This window comes from Rhincodon typus, chromosome 7 (assembly GCF_021869965.1).
Source record: "Rhincodon typus isolate 14 chromosome 7, sRhiTyp1.1, whole genome shotgun sequence".
NCBI lineage: Eukaryota > Metazoa > Chordata > Chondrichthyes > Orectolobiformes > Rhincodontidae > Rhincodon > Rhincodon typus.
In genome coordinates this window covers 82,464,808-82,485,995 of record NC_063338.1, presented here as the reverse complement: position 1 = coordinate 82,485,995, position 21,188 = coordinate 82,464,808, and the positions used below count along the sequence as shown (strand labels likewise).

Sequence of the window (21,188 nt, the reverse complement as noted above, 5' to 3'; positions counted from 1 at the left end):
TGTGGAAGCATAGGAAAAGGTGCAGAGGAGATTTACCAGGATGTTGCCTGGAATGGAGGGAAGGTCTTATGAGGAAAGGTTGAGAGAGCTAGGGCTTTTCTCTTTAGAACGACGAAGGATGAGAGGTGACTTGGTAGAGGTGTGCAAAATGATAAGAGGTTTAGATAGAGTGGACAGCCAGAAACTTTTTCCTAGGTTGGAGGTAGCTATTACGAGGGGGCATAGTTTTAAAGTGAGTGGAGGTAGATATAGGGGAGACGTCAGAGGTAGGTTCTTTACTCAGAGAGTGGTAGGGGCGTGGAATGCATTGCCAGACGGGGTAGTGGAGTCGGCCTCATTCGGGGCATTTAAGCGGCTATTACATAGGCATATGGATGATAGTAATAGGTAGGGGTGGAGGTTAAATAGACCTTAGGATTAGGGTAAAAGTTCAGCACAACGTCGTGGGCCGAAGGGCCTGTACTGAGCTGTACTGTTCTATGTTATATGTTCTATTACTAAATGGTGAAAGATTGCAAAGCTGAGATGCAGAGGGATCTGGGCGTCCTAGTGCATGAATCACAACAGGTTCATTTGCAGGTACAACAGGTAGTTAGGAAAGCTTATCACATGTTAGCATTTATTGAGAGGGGAATGTAATATGTAGGTAAGAAGGTTATTCTTCAGTTATACAGGGCATTGAGATAACATCTGGGAGAAGTATATAAGAAGTAAGGAAGAGGCAATGGCCTACTGGTATTATCACTGGACTGTTAATCCGGAGACTCAGAAAATGTTCTGGGCATGTGGTGGAATTTGAATTCAATGAAAAAATTTGGAATAAGAGGCTAGTAATTGTCAGAAAAACCAACATGTGGTTCTTTAGGGAAGGAAGCTGCCATCCTTACCTGTTCTGGCCTACATGTGACTCCAGAACCACAGCAATGTGCTTGACTCTTAACTATCCTTTGAACAATTAGGAATGAGCAATAATGCTGGCCTGGCCAGTGAAGCCCTCATCCAGTGAATGAATAAAAAAAATACAGTATTGCTCTCCTTATTTAAGAAAGTATGTTAATATGTTCAAAGCAGTTCAGAGGTTTACAAAACTAATTTGTGGAATGGAGAGGCACTTTATGAAGAAAAATTTGACAGGATAGGTTATTAACTACTGGAGTTTAAAAAGCAAGCTCAGTCTTGTTTGAAACCTATAAGATCCTGAGGGGTTTTGACGGTGTCGATGTGGAGAGGATCTTTGCTCTTTGGGAGAATCTAACACTAGAGGTCACTGTTTTTTTACAAGAAAACCAGTTGCCCATTTAAGATGGGAAAAGAGAAGAGTTGTGAGGCTTTGGATGTCTGTTCCTCAAAAGTGTGAGCGTGAGCGGAATCTTTGAAAATTATTAAAGCAGAGGTGATAGATTCTTGATAAGGAAAAAGCAAAAAGTTATGCGGGTTGCTGGGAATGTGGAGAAAAAATCAGTTCAGCCATGACCTTATTTAATGGTAGAGTATGTTCCAGGTGCCAAGTAGCCTATTTATGTTCCTCATGCATATCTTTGAATGTATGTAACTAATGGCATTGAATCTATCATTACTGTACCATGCTACCATATGTAAGAATCTTACTGTGGCACACAAAATTTTAACTTTGTGTAAGCCACAGCATTGATAATAATTTAAATTATGCTAGATAAACTGCACAGTAACTAGAAATTTTCTCAAGTAGAACTAGTTATGTTCTTATTTAACAAAGAAATTGGATGTTAATTTAACACGAGTTGGACACCCAGGTTGAGATATTTGTGTTTTTTGTTGCCAAGCAAGTTCCTGGAGGCAGAAGTTCCTCCAACATCTGTTAATGAAATCCACACAATCTCCGCCTTAGTTAGGGGATGAGGTAACACAGAATGGCACGACCACACTTGCAAAGTATGAAATATGAGTTTTCCCAGTCAAAGTATTAATAAGCATTCACTCTGGCAACCGTATGGTTGTAACATTTTGGAAATAGATCATTTTTATTTTTAATTTTATCTGTTTTGACAGTTGCTGGGAGGGATTGATGCATGCCTGTGGAATTTTTGTTTTTCTTTAATTCCTAAGGTTCTGTATCTTTTTTATTTATTCAATCAAAACCAGAAGAAGAAACAAATTCACAGCAGCAGATAAAACAGTGAAGAAGAACAGACAAGTGCAGACAAAATAAAAACTAGAAACAACTTGGAAGAGTAGTTGTATGAGTAATGTTAAGTGAGAAATTAAAAGAAGGATACGATGAAGTATTCAAGAAAAGAGAGGAAAGCAGAAATGTAGGATAAAGGAAACTGAATGGGAGAATTGTGCAGTTAAATTTCAAAAAGCTGAGACTAAATTTTCCACTACCATTGAATGAATACATCTCTAGGATATCAATGCCATTATTAAAATGATATACTTCAACCTTCATAACATGGCTCGACTCTGCCCCTGTTTCAGTTCATCTGCTGCTGAAAGCCCCTCATACATGCCATTGTTCCGTCTAGACTTGATTACTCAACATCCACTCCTTGCTGCCGATCCTGCATAAACTGAAGGTCATCTTAAATTCTGCCGGCTGTAACTTTATTTGAACCAAGTTCTATTCACCTATCACCCCTATGCTGGCAGGTTTCCAGTTAAACTACCTTTTAAAATTCTTAACATTGTTTAGAAATCTGCTCCTGTCACTGTTATCTGTCCTGGCTGTTGGTGAAATCGGCATTTGCCACTTTTTAGTTCTTACTCCCCACTAGGCCCTGCGCATTGAATTGCTGAAATAACAGCTGTATTGTCCACACAGTCACAAAATATGGACTTCAATCTGGTACTTCTTTGCTATTCGTTCATGGAATTTGGTGTCATTGCGTAGGCCAGCATTTATTGCTGATCTCTAATTCTGCTTAACAAAGTGATGGTGAGCCGTCTTCTTAAACCACTACAGTTCATGTGGTGGCAGTACAGCCACAGTGTTGCTAGAAAGGGAGTTCCAGGATTTTGTCCCAGAGACTCTGAAGTGACTGTGACATATTTCCACGACGTATAGTGAGTGGCTTGGTGATGAACTTGTGGGTAGTGGTATTCCCATGCAGCTGCCATGCTGAATTGCAGAAGTCACAGAAGTCTCTCGGTGTTGAAAGAGGGCATTCAGCTCACCAGTTCTTCAAATGAGCATCATTACCCAAAGCCAATCTACTGCTTTTTTCCCCAATACCCTTGCACATTATTTTTATTCAAATAGTCATCAAAGGCCCTCTTGAATGAACCTGCCTCTTCCACACTTGTCCTTGCAAATGGTAGAGATCATGGGTATGGAATGTGCTGTCTAAGGAGTCTTTGGTGAGCTGCTGCATTGAATCTTGTAGATGGTACACACTGCTGCTACTGTGCATCAGAAGTGGGGGGAATTAAAATTGAAGTATCAGATGCCAGTCTAATTGACCATTTTGTCTTGGATGGTTTTGAGTGCTATTGGAGCTGCACTCATCCGGGCCTGTGGTGAATCTTCCATCTTATTCCTGACTTGTGCCTTGTAGATAGAGGACAGTCTTTAAGGAGTGAGGATGGAAATTACTTGCCACAGAATTATCTTCCTCTAACCTGCTCTTGTAGCCACGGTATTTATATGTGGCATTCAAGACGGCTTATGATGATTACTTATATAGAAATAGAGTGTAAGTGTGTGGGGAGAAAGCCAGAGATTGGCACTAGGTATAATGATGCTCATGAGGAGTTAATGTAGACAGAATGGCCAAATGGCCTCTTTATGCACTGTAATAATTCTGCTTTGGCAATTGTAAAGCCATTGAGTATCAAGGTTGATGACTGTACTCTGTCTTGTAGGATTTGGCCATGATCTAGCAGTCATGCGATGTGAATGCTATTTGCTACTTATCAGTCAAAGCCAGCATGTTGTCTAGGTCTTGCTACATTTGTATATGGATTGGTTCAGTACCTGAGGAGTTGCAAATGGTGCTGAATATGATGCAATCATCAGTGACCTTCCCCAACTATGATGAAGGGAAAGTCACTGATGGAGTAGATGAGGATGCTTGGGCTTAGGATCCTGACAAAGTCCTGCAGTGATGGCCTGTGGCTTCTGATCCACTAGATTCTCAGGACTAACAGAGAATTCCCACTGCCTGAAATATTAGACCATTGATTCTTCAGATGTTTGGCCACTCTCTGCTGGGAATTAACTCAGAAAATTTCAGCTTGAGTTATTTTCCCACAGAAAAATAGGGAATATGCTCCAGAACATAGTCGCCAGGAATTTTTTGTGGATTCGGCCAACATCTCTTTGCCAGATGAATGGATTAAACTCCCTAGGGAGAAAAATCAATAAGATATACACTGACTTTCTTCTTAAGTTACAATCATCAATGGCCAACTTTCAGACTGAAGAATGGCAATTTGGACAATTTGAAAAATACAGAAAAAAATGTTAACTTACACAGATCTAACATTTGAAAACTATCAGTATTCCTATTAGGTCTTAGTATAAAAATGGTAAGTTTGACCTTAAGTAATAGAATAAAGTGGATAATATCCAATAAGCCACCTTCCTCCATATTTCCCTCCTTATTTTCATTCTTTGTGACTTCAATCAGGAAAGATGTGTGGCAAAAAAAGTCTCTACTCATTTGTAGCTTAAAGTCCATTGCACAATTTGGTTAGACAAAACATTAACTTAAGCAATTTCATTTACCTACTTATGGATGTGAAGGAAATAGAAGTAGTACGGTATTTGGACCAACACTGCCATTGGGTGTTAGCCCCAAATCCAGATTCCTGCCTGCTCCTGATAAACTTTCATTCTCTCCCTACTTATGGATGTGAAGGAAATAGAAGTAGTATGGTATTTGGACCAACTCTGCCATTGGGTGTTAGCCGCAAATCCAGATTCTTGCCTGCTCCTGATAAACTTTCATTCTCTCATAGTTCAAGAATATGTCCATCTCAACCTTGAAATATAGTCAACCATTCAGCCTTCACAACTTTTGGAGGTTTAGAATTTTGAAGGATAAGAACTTGTAAAATGTAAAATCATCCTCTGTATAGTGCTGCATAATCATTTGGGTTTCAGGTATGTGCAAAAAATCCAATTACAGTCGTAAAATGTTCAATGCAGAAGGCCACTGTTTATGTTACAATCTAGATCTGCCTGGAAATGATCAACTTCATTACAATTTTGCATACTTGTTTAACTCATAATGACTTAAATGCCACAATTAGCTTGGCTAATATCATAAAACAATGTGCTCAAAATGTGTATATACACATCTCACAATCTCATAATCAGCCAATGTGTGATATATTTACCAATTATAAAAATCACATCATCAACATCCCAGGAAATACCTTCAACCAGAAGCTTAACTGGAGCAGCCATGTATGTATTGTAACTACAAAACCCAGGTCAGGGGCTGTGTAATCTGAAGTGAGTAATTTGCATCCTGACTTTCCAGCTGCAAAGCACAAGTGAGAAGGATGATGGAATATTCCACTTGCCTAGATAAGAACAACACTGATGAAGTTCAACACCATCCAGGACAAAATTAGTCTGCTTGATTGGCACCCATCCACTCACCCCCTCCAACACTGACTCACCATGTCTGCACTGTGTACCATCCACAAGATGCAATGCAGCAAGGTTTCTGCGGCAGAACTTCCCAAACCTGTGATCTCCACCACATCAAAGGAAAAGGTTAGCAGGCTAATGGAAACACCATTAACTTCAGGTTCACTGTCAAGCAACCCTGATTTGGAAATGTGGTGCTGTTCTTTCATCATCACTGGGTTGAATTGCAACCTCACAATATTGTTGGAGTATGTTCACCACATTGACAGAAGCAATTCGAAAAGGACTCACTACCTTCTCTAAGCCAATTAGAGATGGGAAATAAATGCTGATGTTTAAATTACATATAAATGATATGAAGGGGACAATTGCTTTTGATTGGACATAAGATATAAAACATTTCGATTACACTTAATAAGAGTATCATTTATGGGTCTGTTCAATTTAGTTGACTAAATGTCAAATTACATGACTGTATTGTATAATCATTTGGTCTGATTATATTATAGTTTTATAATATTCATAGATGATTATATTAGTTAATTTTAAATATAAATATTTAATTGTGCATATGTTGAATGATGTGACAGGATTTTAAAGGGTTGCCATCTGATTAAAATGCAATTTATTGGTATATGATTTATAGTCGATATATAATTACAAAATATTTTAATTTCAGCTATTAGTGTATGCTGTATAATTAGATCAAGTGTAAGGATGAGATTGTATAGCTCTGAGATTTGATGTGTTAATATTTTGTAAAGATTATTTTATTAGCACATGACTGTAACTTGTTAGTCAGTTGGCAGAGTTCCATTCTGGGTCACACAGTTGGGGGTTGTCACCCTGTACTTAAACTTGAGTGTATCATCTACACTGACAGCTGAGTGCAGCATGATGCTGATAGGTGTCCTTCAAATCTTGTTTGTACCTCCTATTTGGGAAAGATTGAAGAGGCTTGAATTCTTTACTCTTGAGAGAAGGAGGCTGTTGGTTGATTATTCAGGCCTTTAAACTTATCAAAGAGTTTGAAAGGACAAACAAAATGACATTTCTGCTGCATGAAAATCCAAAACTGGGGGTTATCAATACAGGATGATCACTAATAAATCCAATAAGAATTTCAAGAGGAACTTCTCTTTTAAAAAGTGTTTAAGGGAAAAGTGAGTTAAATACCTGGCAGTAAAAGGAATAAGAGACTATGTGTAAAGGCAAGCTGGAGGAGTTTCAAACTGGTTAGGTCCAATGTGTGCTATAACTTCTAGATAATTCGAATTATGTTCCTACAAAACCACAATCACTGCTATTAAAAGGAAAACAATAGTTGGAAGAGAATTAATGTTTTAGTCTGAAAGTTGGTATATAAACTTAATGATGTTGACGAAAATAATGTTGCACATTGCAGATTTAAGTTTTGTTGACAATGTTCCGAGCCATGAAAATCTACTGTCTTGTAACCTGATATAAGACACGTTACCACACTATGGCTGTAGCTGATTTAACGACCGCAGTTGTTTATTAAAGACAAGTTGAGTACCTATTGTTGTAAGCAAATACTCGAGGCGTTTGCGCTCTTCCTGCTCCTCCTCACTTAGCCAGCAGGTAGCAAGGGAGGGCGCCACTGCCTTCCTTCACAGAGCTGGGCTCATCCAGAATTGAATTGTAACGCCAGCAGAGGACAGCAAAGCACAAAAATAGAGGGAGCTATCAGTCCCAGTAAAATCAGGTAGAACTGCTCGAAAAGCTGCAAAGACAGAGTTCTGGTTTCACATGCAGCCCTTTACAGCCCGACAATAAACGATCTTGAAGTCGAAAACATTGTGTTTAGGCTTCTACGCATCTGCTTGACTCTGAATTGTAATAAATCATCACAATTATTTGACCTCGTCTTTTATTTTAATTGAGAAGTGGAGATTGGGCTAAGTGTATGGTTTCTCCTAAGTACCACAAAAGATGTAAACACAGTGTTAAAAATATGCAGTACAAATTACAAAACACAATGCTAGAATTTGGAATAATGTATGTTGGTCAGCATTCTTGCAAAATATTTTTTAAAAATTTACCGACATTGCTTTTTTTTCATTACAAAGCAAGTTTGGTATTTGGAGAACGCAGATAGAAAAGAGGGCGAGAAACATATATACAAGAGAGTTGGATGGAGGAGAACTTTTGCCAAATCCATTCCTGCGTTTCTGAAAGTGCGTTTTTGGCAACAAAACGCTCAGAGTAACTAACGTTGAGGACTCACCGGGGAGAAGGAGTGAGATAATCAGATAAGAGAGAGGGGAGGAGAGGGGAGGGGGGGGACAGGCGTAAGTAATTCAGGGACTGCCTTTTCTGGAGCTGAAAGCTGCGAACTGGTGAGGCAGAGGGAGGAAGAGAAAGAGAGAAAAAAAGTTTGTTGAATTGTCCTCTCTCCTCCCTCTTTCTGCGCGTTGAGTCGAGAGGGGAAAGTTTTTTTTTTGCCCTCCTGTATCTTGTCTGAAGAATCGCAGTACAGACACGCCGGCAGCCGCCCCAACTCGTCAAAGTCTGCGACTGAATTCATTCCTTTTATTTTGCAAAAAAAGAAAAATACACACGCTGAGAGAGACCGGCTCCCGGATTTCTTTGCTTTACTTCAGATCTTTTGGAGAGCTTTAAAGCGTGGATTTTTTTTTTGTTTTTGTTTGCAAAAAGCGTCCTATCGTTGATGATAACGGTTCCACGAGTTTTTTTTTAAAAAAACAAATCTTCTGTATAAGTTTGTTTTTGTTTTGATATAGTTATTTCTTCCAGTTTGAAGCCTTTCAACAAATGATCAGATAATCAAAACAAAAGCTCTTCATTACAAACAGGTAATGTTTTGTATTTTTCCCCTCTTGTTTTAAGTTGAGAGAGTGGTACCTCTGTGTTTACCGAAGACTGCATTGCTATTGTAATCATCTTTTTCAAAACTTTAGCGGTCCCTGTTTGGCTCGGCTGTGTGTTGGGAGGTTGGGGTAGTTGGAATTATGATTCACAGCAAACCGTGACTTTAGAAATCAAATGCCCTCAAAGTTTTCATTTTGCTTCAAAGCCCCATTGCCCCGTGTCGACTTTTTTTAAAAATTGTATTTCTAACCCATTCCAGCTCCTGCCTTCTTTTGTCCCATTTTACCTTTTATGGAATTCCAAAAATGTTCTGCTTTTTGCAACCTGATCCCATTTTTTTCTCTCTGGATGAGTATTTGGTTAAGTGTCGGGCGCCAGTCTCATTACGGAGTTAAAGGGGGAATCGGGGGAATTTGTGCGAGTCCCAACCCAGAGTTTCCACTGTGTCTGTGTGCGTCTTGCGGGGGGATGGAGGGGAAAAAGTTGGACCGGCCAGTTTAGCAACTTATTTTGTTGTTATTGTCAGCCGAGTCTGTGCAGTTTTGTTTTCCCCGACAGTAATGGATGTTTTGCATGGGATTCACTTGCTATCTTTGCATGTGGTAACGTGTCATTTTTTCTGTGCTTTTTAAGGAGTCCCGCGTTTACATAAAAGGCAATTTTAGGGATCAAAGTGTTACAGTAAATGCTCTTTCTGCCAAACCCTACCACCCTCTCTGTCTGTAACTAGTGATGCAAAGACCACGGACAGAATGCAACTGATTTTTTGTTTGCTACATGAAGCACTTAGGAATTATTTCCCTCCACCAGTAAAATTATTTTAATGATGCATTTTCCCCAGTCTTGCCCTGGAATTAATTGCACGTTTTGGCACCACTCGCAATTAAGAAGCGCAAACCTATTTTAATTACACGTTTACTTTCACTGAGCGATCGGGGTGTGTTGCCTGACTGGAGTATATCGTTCTGACTCTCGTGGTAAAATCTGGTCCCTTTTCTTAAACAGTTCAGTTCAAATGAGATCAACTTTGCTACACTTAAGGTCAGAGTGGCTCTTAAAGGGACAGTGCTCCCAGGATATAACAAAAAGATGATGATTGTGAGTCATCTGTGAGGTGTTACTTTTACATAATGACTCTCAATGCAGTTGTTGTAATTTTACACACACATATCTTATATGTGTATATTCTATGTGGGTGTGTGTGCTGACCAATAAAGGTCTCTGTCCAGTTGGCAGAGTGATAATTGACACAACCCTTCAGTGCTATCTGAAATACACACATTGCTAAAATTCTTTGTGCTCCTTTGAGACCTGTATCGCATCAATTATGGAGCCAATTTAATTGTACAAACACACTACGGCTAGAGCATTTGCTCTTAAAATACACCGGGAGAGTAGAAAACATTTTGGCTCACTCATGTAAAAGTTTTCTCCTCAGAAGTTCCTTTTCTGGGAACATTGAATCCTGAATTGGGTCCAACTTGCATTTCTCACTGGCACCAATTTGACCTGGTTTTTCTGAAGAAGGGCCTAGGCCCGAAACGTCAGCCTTCCTGCTCCTCTGATGCTGCTTGGCCTGCTGTGTTCATCCAGCTCTACACCTCGTTATCTCAGATTCTCCAGCATCTGCAGTTCCTACTATCTCTGATCTGGTATAGACCATCTTTGGTTTCCAAAAATGCTTTGTGTGTGTGCATATGCAGGCAGTGCTCATTCTGCCCTGTAAGCCAAGCATTCCTGCCTCTAATGCTCTTTTAAGGATGATGCAGCTTTTAAAAGAGCTGAATTTATATTTACATCCACATGATGAAACATTTTCAAAATGAATACCTAGTCAGCAGTGGACAATGAAATAATATTTTCCTTCACTAAGTATAGAAGCATTCTGAATAGATCTAATTGTTTGATTCACAGTTAAATTCTCATACTGTTTACTGTGTGCTGTCAGGTCATTTTCAAAATGGAATATAAGGTCAGATAATATGAAACATAAATTCAGGCAAGTTGTTCAGATCAGCTGTGTTTTGTTAAAAGAGTCAGTTCATTGGAACTGGCTTAATTAAATGGTGTTCATTGCTTACAATGTCATTAAAGCATCAGTGTCTTGAAAATGACCTTTGATACTAATGTTTACTCCTGTTTACAATTTGTGGTGTGTTTTTAAAAACAGTTTATCGTGTATCTGAAGCAATTTGCGTGACTGATGCTTCTTAGTGCCACAGAAGCATTTTAAATAATGGTAGATTCGACATGTGGAAACATTGGTTTAATAACCTTGCACGTTTGCTGGAACTCAAGTTTTTTTTCCCAATAACGTAGATGTAGCAGCCAGCAAGCCTCTGGAAAAGAAAATCATCCTTTAGCTCTCTCGCTTGATCTGCAGCAGAGTTTTGTAGTTTTAAATACTGAACTCGTCTTGCAGTTACTTTTTAAGATTTTGCTCCGGGCAAGTAAAAAGAGGTTACTGCAGAAGTTGAGCTCAGCTTACACAGTGGCACGCTTACATATCTATAAGATGTACACCTAAGTGCCCTTGATACTCTTGAATATACTACTTCACAGTCAATGATTGACGCAGTGATAAGGTAAAACAGTAAGTGTACCATGTCTTTGATTGTGATTTTGAATGAACACATCGTTATGCTGTGCTAATAGTAGCAGAATAGGTACAAGTTTTGTGGGCACTTGGAGCAGTATTACATAGAGATCTTATGACGAAAAGCATGGGAAATCCCACACATATTAACTTCCATGAAAGCCCTCCTGATCTGGGTGCATATATGACATCCAGTGCTGACTAACAACATTTAGATGGCATTCTACTGGTCACTTATTTATTGTGGTCAGACCACAAGAACAAAGTAAATAGGAGAAGGAGGAGGCCATTCAGCCTGTCAAAACTGATATAGTAATCAAATAGATCACGCTGATCTTCTACCTCAATGCCATTATTCTGCACTGTCCTCACATCCCTCAATATCCTAGAGTCATAGACTCATAGAGATGTACAGCACAGAAACAGACCCTTTGGTCCCACTTGCCCATGCCGGCTAGATACTAAAGTAATCTAGTACCATTTGCCAGCATTGGGCCCATATCACTCTAAATCCTTCCTATTCATGCATTCTTCCAGATGCCTTTTAAATGTTGTAATTGTACCAGCCTCCAGCACTTCCTCTGGCAGCTCATTTTATACATACAGCACCGTTTGCATGAAAATGTTGCCCCTTAGGTCCCTTTAACATCTTTCCCTTCTTACCTCAAACCTGTGTCTTTTAGGTTTGGACTCCCTTACCCTGGAAAAAGACCTTGGCTATTCACCCTTTCCATGCCCCACATGATTTTATAAAGCTCTATAAGTTCATCCCTCAGCCTGCAATGTTGTCTTTAATATCTAGGAATGGATTAAACTCCAACTTGAACACCTCAATGACTGGACATCCCAGCCCTGTGGTCAAGAATTCCAAAGGTTCACCATCTGCTGAAGCTATTTTACCTCACCTCAGTCTTAAATGGCCTGTCTCTTGCAGTGTTCCTGGAACTCGTAATGATTATTAGTGTTGAACTATTCTGTAGTTGATGGATCATGCTGAAGGTCATAAAATAGCTCTTCAGATTGTCTTACATTGCCCTTTTCAAGGCGAATGTTAACTGCTAGCGCAGTGCCCTGCAAAATGCAGCACCACAGAATGTGCAGTATGCCTTTTGGTAAGTTAATGCCACAAGTTAACTGAAAAGCTACAGCAATATTTGCTCCAAGTTTTCACACCACTTAGTGTCTTGTCAATATGCGGAGCCTCTGTCAGTGGATTGCAGTTTCAAATGCAGCCTTCTGTGAAATCTGTTAAAATTTGTTTTGTAAATCCGAGCAGCAGGCTTTGCATCTCCTGGTACAGTGAAACCTTTCAGTTATTTTGCTTTCAGTTTTTAGGTTATTCTTCAATTCTGCTTAAATTTTGTTGTTGTGCACAGATGCCCTAGCCATGTGACATAGTTACTGACACTGGCACCAGTGATTTAGTAACTTGCGCTCCAAATAATTATATTTACATACAAAAAGATTGCCAATCTGATAAAGTAATTTGCAGGATAGTTTAGCAATTGTTAGTGTCCCTTACCACTAGCTTTGGAAGAAATCATTATGTACTTATGTGACTTTATCCACATAACATTGATGATCAAACAAAATTGTCAATCTGAATTTTTTTATATAAACACATCTTTCTGGCTTTAGAAATTGTTAAGTAAATCACCAGTTTTTGATTCTAAAGTCATAGAGTCATACAACATGGAAACAGACCCTTCAGCCCAACTCGTCCATGCAGAACAAGTTTCCCAAACTAAACTAGTCTCATTTGCCTGTGTTTGGCCCATATTCCTCTAAACCTTTTCTATTCATGTACCTGTCCATATGTCTTTTAAATATTGTAACTGTACCTCCATCTACCAATTCCTCTGGCAGTTCATTTCTCACGTGAACCACCCTCTGTGTGAAAAAGTTTCCCCTCAGAACCCTTTTAAATCTTCCTCCTTTAACCTTAAAAATTTTCCCCCTAATTTTGAACTCCCCTACCCTGGGGAAAAGACCTTTGCTATTCACCTTATCTATGCCCCTCATGATTTTATAAATCTCTATGAGGTCACCCTTCAACCTCCCAAGCTGCAATGACAAAGTCCCCAGCCTATCCAATCACTCAAACCCTCCAGTCTGGGCAACATCCTTGTAAATCTTTTCTGAACCCTGTCCAATTTAATAATATCCTTCCTATAACAGGACAACCAGAACTGTACACAGCACTCCAGAAGTAGCCTCACCAACGTCCTGTAAGTGATGAAACCTGCACTATCTGCTCTTCTTCTGTTCAGACGAAGGGTCACTGGATCTGAAATGTTAACTCTGATTTTTCTCCTCAGATGTTGCCAGACCTGCTGAGTTTTTCCAGCAATTTCTGCTGTTTCTATTTGCTCTTGCAATGTGTTTAGCATAACTAAATGTCTTGAGTTTTATCTATAATCATAAATAATGCCGAAAAGTTTATTTTAGCTCATTGGTAAACTCTCTCTTTGTATATAGTGTATATATACATTTTACGCATGTGATTGATTTCCAATGCGTTACTTTAAATAGAAAAGATCAATGATATGTATTCCCCATTAATAGAAAGTGAGCGATCCAAATTAATGAAATTATGGAGTATTAAAATCGACAGTTTGTGGTTGATGCTAAATATTTCCAGCATCTGCATGGCACTGTTATTGAAAGAAAGCATGTGATACCCCTTTAATAGCATTAGTTTAACCTTCAGTGAGGTCAGCATCAGTATTTTCGAGGTTTGGCCCTCTCCTGTCTTAAGTTAGTACTGCCTTCAGTGACATTGCCAATGGTATTGGGTTGAGTTTCCACGTGTCTTGATGACATCATATAGCTTAGCCTTGCTCGTGACTCTACAGCTTCCATATTTCCAACACTGCTTATCTAATATTAAGAAATGGATTTGACATAATCTCCTTCAATCACGATCCCTATAACTTGCCTTATATTCAGTCCAGTCATCCCATTCCCTCAAATCACAATGTGTGGATCTGATTTCTTGTCTTCCACTCCACAATGTAAAGAAGTCAACATTCAAAGCCTTGATACTTCACCTTCTTCCAATCCTTGTGATCTCCTTCAGCTTGACAGCTGAGGCTCTGGGGCCTCCAAATTGCCACTTGTGCATTCCCATCCACCACCTCTTCATCACTGGCTAGCTCTCTGGCCATCTTGGCTTTAATCTCACAAACGTCTGCCTCCCATCACCTCCCCCACCTTCCTATGTCCTTCCTTCCTTTGCTACTTTGCTTCCCAATGTTAAGTAAACTTCTCAAAACCTCTGTCTATAGTGTGAGGTTGGAAAAGCACAGCAGGTCAGACAACATCCTAGGAGGAGGTAAGTCAACATTTTGGGCTGAAATCCTTCATCAGGACTTACCTAATTCTCAGATGCTGTCTGACCTGCTGTGCTTTTCCAGCATCACACCTATAGACTCTGGCTTCCAGCGTCTGCAGTCGTTGTTGTCTCCTGTTCTCAAAACCTCTGTTTAGTAAGCCATTCCTCTCGATCCCTTTCCTAACTTTTTCACTGCAGCTTGACATCTGCTGTGGGAAGTGGCTGGAGCTTTCTTATGAAATGAAAGGCACGAATAAAATGCAGGTTGTTGTTGTTGGGAGGCTCCATGGTTTGCAATACTTGATAAGCATCTTGAAAACATTTGTGTGACAAAGATAGTTCCTCAGACATTCTACCCATTGTCTAAATATTCTGATCCAGATTTTACAGTAATATAAACAGTAAAGGTTTGTAGATTATCAAGGCTGTGCCTGGACTTTAAAAGCAAAAGTCAACTTGCAAGAGACAAACTGAAAATGTTAATATCTGCACGACTGAACATCATGCGTTGCTAACAATTCACTTTCAAAATAATGAAACTCGTTCTTCTATTATGTGCATGAGGAAGACACGGCTATATACACTGAAAATGTTCATTAACTTTGAATGGGTTGATGTAGGAGGGTAGCTAACTAACAGGTACGGCTGGTGAGTAAAATGAAGTAGGATGTACAGAGCAAGGGGCGGTTTTCATTTCTGTCACTGCAATTATTTTTGGTTTTGTTATGAAATGGCCAGTGGTTTGTGTGACTGTAGCTTCATCGAAAGTTGTTCAGCATGAGGGCCTGATCGCTGTGATTTGCATAAGAAGAAAGATTTACTGCAGTTGCTATTGTGTTCAATGAAGAGTTCCAGCAGTCAGGCCAGAGGGAATGAAAAGGCTGCAAAGAAATGATGGGCTATTCAGGTTTTTTCACAGTCTAAAGCTGTGGTCATCTGCCTCTGAAATCCACGATCAGGATGTCACTTTCATCTTCAAGAACACCATTATGTTGCTTTTCTCACACATTCACTTTTGTCAGGGATTATGGATCAGATATTCTTTTTCTTCACTCCTGTGGAAACCTGTTGTTTTGCATCTGAAAGTTTAAACAAGACAAAACGCCTGAAATTTAAGCTCAGTCTCCTTTGTATAATAGTACCAAATTCATTCTCAGCAGTTTGGGCTAAACCGCTATTAAGTTAAACTATCACTGAGTTAAGACAGATTGCATTCTTGAGAGGCAAAGGGAGATCCTAAAGTGCAACATGTTGCTTTTTCCAATGTTTCTGAAAGCAAACCTTGAGAGGTACGTTGAACACGATTTGCTGTTTCATAAAAACGTTTCTCTCAAACCTGCGTCAGTGTTTAATGCATTGTGGCGAGAAAACTCTTATTTCAAATGAGGCTTTAGCACTTTGATCTGACAAGTATGCCTTTCAATCCCAATTGTGTATAATTAATGTAAAACATTGCCTTGCTAAATGTAGATGCTGTACACACACAAGTGAGCGCGCGCATGCACACACACAAATACACACCCACAAGCATACACACACACACACACACACACACACACACAAAATCCAGCTGCATTGTCACATTGGTGACCTATCCCATTTCTTTGTCCATACTGCTATTGCGCTGGACATTTCGAGGTGTGCCTGCGTGAACGAGAGTGAACCTTCCTGGCTGAGATCCAGAACTTCAAATAGGGTAGGAATTCCTCTCATGGTTACACGTAGCAACATTATAAAGGAACACATTGGTAATCGCACTGGAAATAGAGTGGGAATCTGCAAAGATTTACACCATCTGACTCCAGTATATGTGAATCTCTTGCCCAGTAACTTTATCTTACCATACTCCATTTAAAAGTATATCTAGATTATTGTAAAATAACCTGCAATAGATTATTGGTTGTAAAGAGCTTTGGAGTATCCTGATGTCATGAAAGGCACTATATAAATGTATGTTCTTTTCATTCAAAAGTTCAGTGCACACTGTTCCATTCTACTGCAACTTTTCATTTATGTGTGCATTTGTGCCTTCTTTTTTGCTGTCTGAAATATTGCAGGACAAAAATTCTGTGCACAGCAGGTGACCAAAAGCATGTTATGCAGTGTGCCTTTGCTGTACTATTGTTTGTGATATGCTTACAGACAGCCGCCATGTGTCCTTATTATTGACAGTTCTCTCGACAAGTACTACATGAAAGAGCATCAGTTTTAAGGATCCAGATAACCCTCTACACAGGATACATCAACACAGTTCTTTGTACACAGGACAATGCTAAAAAGTCTGGCAGTTCTTTGAGTCCCTGCTGTGGAGAGCTGTTCGGTTGCTGAAGTACACTTACGCTAACTTGAATTGATTTAACTTAAATGGTTGCTGGCAAGCATGAATGGGAATGATTTCCTGATGTGCTGCGTGTAAGTAAAGGATGTACCAGTCAGAATGAAAGAACAGAGAGCTTGGAGTGTTCATTTAAATAAATAGATGTATTTAAATACACTTAATTTACTGCCACCGCTTTCTGCTTTCTGTCAAACTGGAATCTCTTATCACTGCGATAGATCACTGAATAACAGGAGAGCCTATCATAGAACTGAGCCATATACGTTTCCCCCAGGTCCCAGGCTGAGGTTCTGTGCTGAAAAGCTGATTTAGTAGAAGTAACAGTGTGCAGGTCTTAACTTCTCCTGGGTTACGGAGTTCAAATACTCTGTTAGGGTTCCTTTTAGTTTTGTCTGATGTTCTGTGATATTGGTTGAAAGCTAAATGGCAGACAACATTGTATGGGTCCACATGGCAGGCTTCCTGTAGTTCACTACCATGTCGAATATGAGGAGTTGCCATTCAAGATGGGTAATGGAGGGGACCATTTCCCAGTATGAGACAGTGTCTACAAGTGACGTGGTGTATGTATGTCTTTGCAGTAGCTTTCAGGCATGAGGTTTACTGTGCAGTTTCTCAGTGAAATAACAGTGAAGTGGCTTGAAGACTGGCTGGTTTGGTAGATGTAAGAAACTAATTGAAATATATAAGATCCTGAAGGGACTTGACAAGGTGGATGCTGAATGAATGCCCCACCCCATGTGGGAGAGTTTCAAATGTTGTCTGTGAGTCCGTGGATTTCTGTTCCGCAGCGAACAGTGAAGACAGGGGTAGATAGATTCTTGGCTAACAAGGAAGTTAAGGGTATAAAGATAGTGGATAATTGGAAAGTGGAATTGAGGACACAATCGATCAGACGTGATCTTATTGAAAGAAAACAATGAAAATGCAAATGTCGGCCATCTGAAACAAAAAGAGAAGTTTGGAGAAACTCAGCAAGCCTGATAGTATTTGTGGAGTGAAAACAAAGTTATCGTTTTGATTCCAATAACCCTTCTTATTGAATGTTGGAACAGGCTTGAGGGGCTGAATGGCTTATTCCTGCTCCTAATATAAATGTTCCTATCCAGCAGTCTGCAGTCAGTTAGGGCTCAGAATCTCTGTATATGGTTAGGTTTCAGTTGCAATACCTAAAACCAAGGAGTGGGTGATCCTGAAAGGCCAATTATACTGGATGGAGGGTTTAGAATGACTGGGTCAAAGTCTCATGATAAGAGTTTGGCCATTTAGGACTGTGATAGAAATTTGTTCACTTAGAGGATTGTGAATCTTTTGGAGATCCATACCCAGAGAGCTGTGAGCGTTCAGTCATTAAGTGTAATTCAAGACTGAGATTGATTTATTTTTGGGCATTTAGCGAGTCAAGGGACAGGAGAAACGTGAAAGATACTTGTGAATGGTGAACCAGGTTTAAGTAGTCCGAAATCAACTTCTGTTTCTATGTTCTGAAGATAGAAGAACTAGTAAACGCAAGGGAATCAAAAAAAAATTCAGGGAATGAAACATCCAATAGTTTTGTCAGAGAGACGTACACATTGATTAACGATTTGCTCTTTGTTCATGCAAATATAATTGCTATGGCAGCATGGGCAGCCAGCTAGTAAAATGGGATTAGCAAGGGTCAGGGGTATTGCACGATAAAATTAAAAGGTGATCTCTTCATGGAGTCCTGACTAATATTTGTCCTTTAACCAGTAACACCAAACATTACCGGTTATTATTACATTGCTTGCCGGAGTTTGCTGTGTGACAGTTGGTCCCCACTTTGCAACAACCACCTCGAGAGTACTTAAACAGCTGTAAAGCATTTTGGGGACATCCTGTAATTATGAAAGGGGCTATTTAAATGCAAATTATTTAAATGCAAGTTATGCCTTTCTTGAACTATCTGATAAAAGTTACAAACTGACTAGAGTGAATTCCTTTAACACTTGCCCTTAGTCTTCTTTTGGCTGCACAGAAAGAATTCCTTAATGATTTTGATTCACTGCAGGTTCTCACCGTGTGCTTGAGCACTGATGCCTTGAGTCGACGTTTTGTGTTTTATTTTCTTGCTCCTAGGATTTCTGTCGATTTGTCCCCGCGGTTTCTCCGGAACTAATTCACATAACGGTCTTTCCGAATCTTGTTCACTGTTACCAGATGTTTCCTCAGAAGTCACAGAATTGGGAATTTTATTCAGTTCAAAGGCCAGATTTAAGGGTTAGATTCTCCTCCGGATGATACTCATTCTTCAGAACCGCTTTGATTTTTCAAGGATTGCAATCGCTTTGAATTTGCAGCATTCGCAGTGATTTTGAGATTGCTAAGAAATAGCAGTTCTGTGCGTGGAAGGGAGGAGGAGGAAGTGGCAAGAGGGAAGGTTAGTTTTAGTATCTCCAGATTTTCCTTCCTCCTTTCCTGAAGACAGTTGTAGTTTGGTTCCACCACTGCTGACAGTCCTTTGTTCTTTGATCTATGACCATTCTGGGCAAAGTGGGCATTGCTAGTGCATTCGATCGTGGGGTAGAGCTTCAGGTGAAATCTGTACCATTGCAGAGGATTACAGCTGAAATGTTGGGGCTGTAAACTGAAATCTCAGCAAGCCGGACGCAAGAATGACAAATTTCGAAAGGAACAATAATTTATGCTGCATGATTAACATGGCAAGTCCTATGAGTCAAGGCTTTGCCATGGAGAAGGAAACCAATGTCTTGCTTTTGTTTAATTCAAAAAGGCACTGGTTCTTTCACTTGCAGAGGACAGGTTCCTGCACATGAATATGTATAGTTTCTAGCAAGCGTAAGTGAGTCACATTGCAAGCTCAACAGAAAACCTTCAATTAAATTCATGCCTAGCACATAGAAAGATGGTTGTGATTATCAGTGTGATCTCACTTCCAGGGTTTCCCTACAGGAATGCCTCAGGGTAGATATTTCCTAATCAACCTATTCAGAGATGCTGTTGCGCAGCTCTGGAGTGGGTGGGACTTGAACCCAGGTCTTCTAGTTCAGAGTTAGGGACACTACCACTGCACAACTGCCCCTTAGTTCCTCAGAGAATAGGCCAAGGCCACCAACCTTCAGCTGATTCATAATGATCTTGACCCCTCATCATAAGGTTAGAAATGGAGATGTTTGCTGATGATTGCACATTGGACAGCACCATTTGTAGCTCCTCAGGTATCAAAGCAGTCCACGGCCAAATGCAGCAAGACCAGCATGTATCTCGGCTTAGACTGACATGTGGCATGTAATATTCACACAACACAAGTACCAGGCAGTGACCATCTCTAACAAGAGAGGATCACTCTTGATATTCAATAGCATTACCATCGCTGAGACACCACTTACAATGTCCTTGGGTTACTATTGACTAGAAACTAAATGCACTATCCATATAAGCACAGCGGCTACACGAGAGAGGGGAGGCGATGGCCTGGTGGTATTGTCACTGGACTGTTAATGCAGAGACCCAGGTAATGTTCTGGGGACCCGGGTACGAATCCCACCACAGTCGATGGTGGAATTTGAATTCAATAAGTATCTGGAATTAAGAGTCTAATGATGATCATGAATCCATTGTCGATTGTTGGGGAAAAACCCATCTGGTTCACTAATGTCCTTTACGGAAGGAAACTTACCTGCTCTGGCCTACATGTGACTCCAGACCCACAACAATGTGCTTGATTCTTAACTGCCCTCTGGGCAATTAGGGATGGGCAATAAATGCTGTCTAGCCAGCGATGCCCTCATCCTGTGAATGAATTAAAAAAAGGTCAGAGTCGAGGAATCCTGAAGTGAGTAACTCATCTCCTGTCCGCTCAAAGTCTACGCACCATCTACAAGGTACAAATCAAGAATGTGATAAAATACCCACACTTGCCTGGATGTGTGCAGCTCCAACAACACTCAAGAGGCTTGATACCATCCAGGACAAAGCAGCCCGCTTGAATGGCACCGCATTCTCCAAAATTCATGACCTCACATTTCTCTGCATTGAAATTCATCTGCCAGGAATCTGCATGTTTGACCAAATAATCAATGTCTCTCTGAAGTCGCCCAGCCTCATTCTCACAATTCATTATTCTTTCCAGCTTGGCATCATTTGCAAATTGAGAGATTTTGTCCTCAACACTGATCTCTAAATCATTTATATAGATCAAAAAAAGCATCTCAACACCAGTCCCTCGGGATCACCACTTTCAACTCATCTCCAGTTTGAGAAATGCCCATTTATGCTTACTCTCTGTTTCCTATCTTTTAGCCAACTTCTACTCCACACTGATCAGGACCCATTAATCCAAAACATTTCTAATTTGCTAACCAACTTGTCATGTGCAATCGTACCAAATGCTTTCTGAAAGTCCAAATATGCAACATCCACAGCACTGCCCTCCACAACTCAGGCACAGTAGCAGCAGTGTATACCTTCTGCAAGATGCACTGCAGAAAATTACAAAGTCTCCTTT

At 40.0% G+C, this 21,188-nt stretch overlaps 1 protein-coding gene across 1 annotated transcript in view; it reads left to right on the top strand.

Annotated features, from left to right (window-relative positions):
* The first annotated feature begins 7,964 nt into the window (after positions 1 to 7,964).
* LOC109927471 (zinc finger protein GLI2-like) overlaps positions 7,965 to 21,188 on the top strand; it is a 372,063-nt gene continuing 358,839 nt past the window's right edge. Inside the window, exon 1 of the mRNA XM_048599255.1 lies at positions 7,965 to 8,415. The gene's annotated coding sequence lies outside the window, so the exon portion shown is untranslated. The remainder of the gene's footprint in view (positions 8,416 to 21,188) is intronic.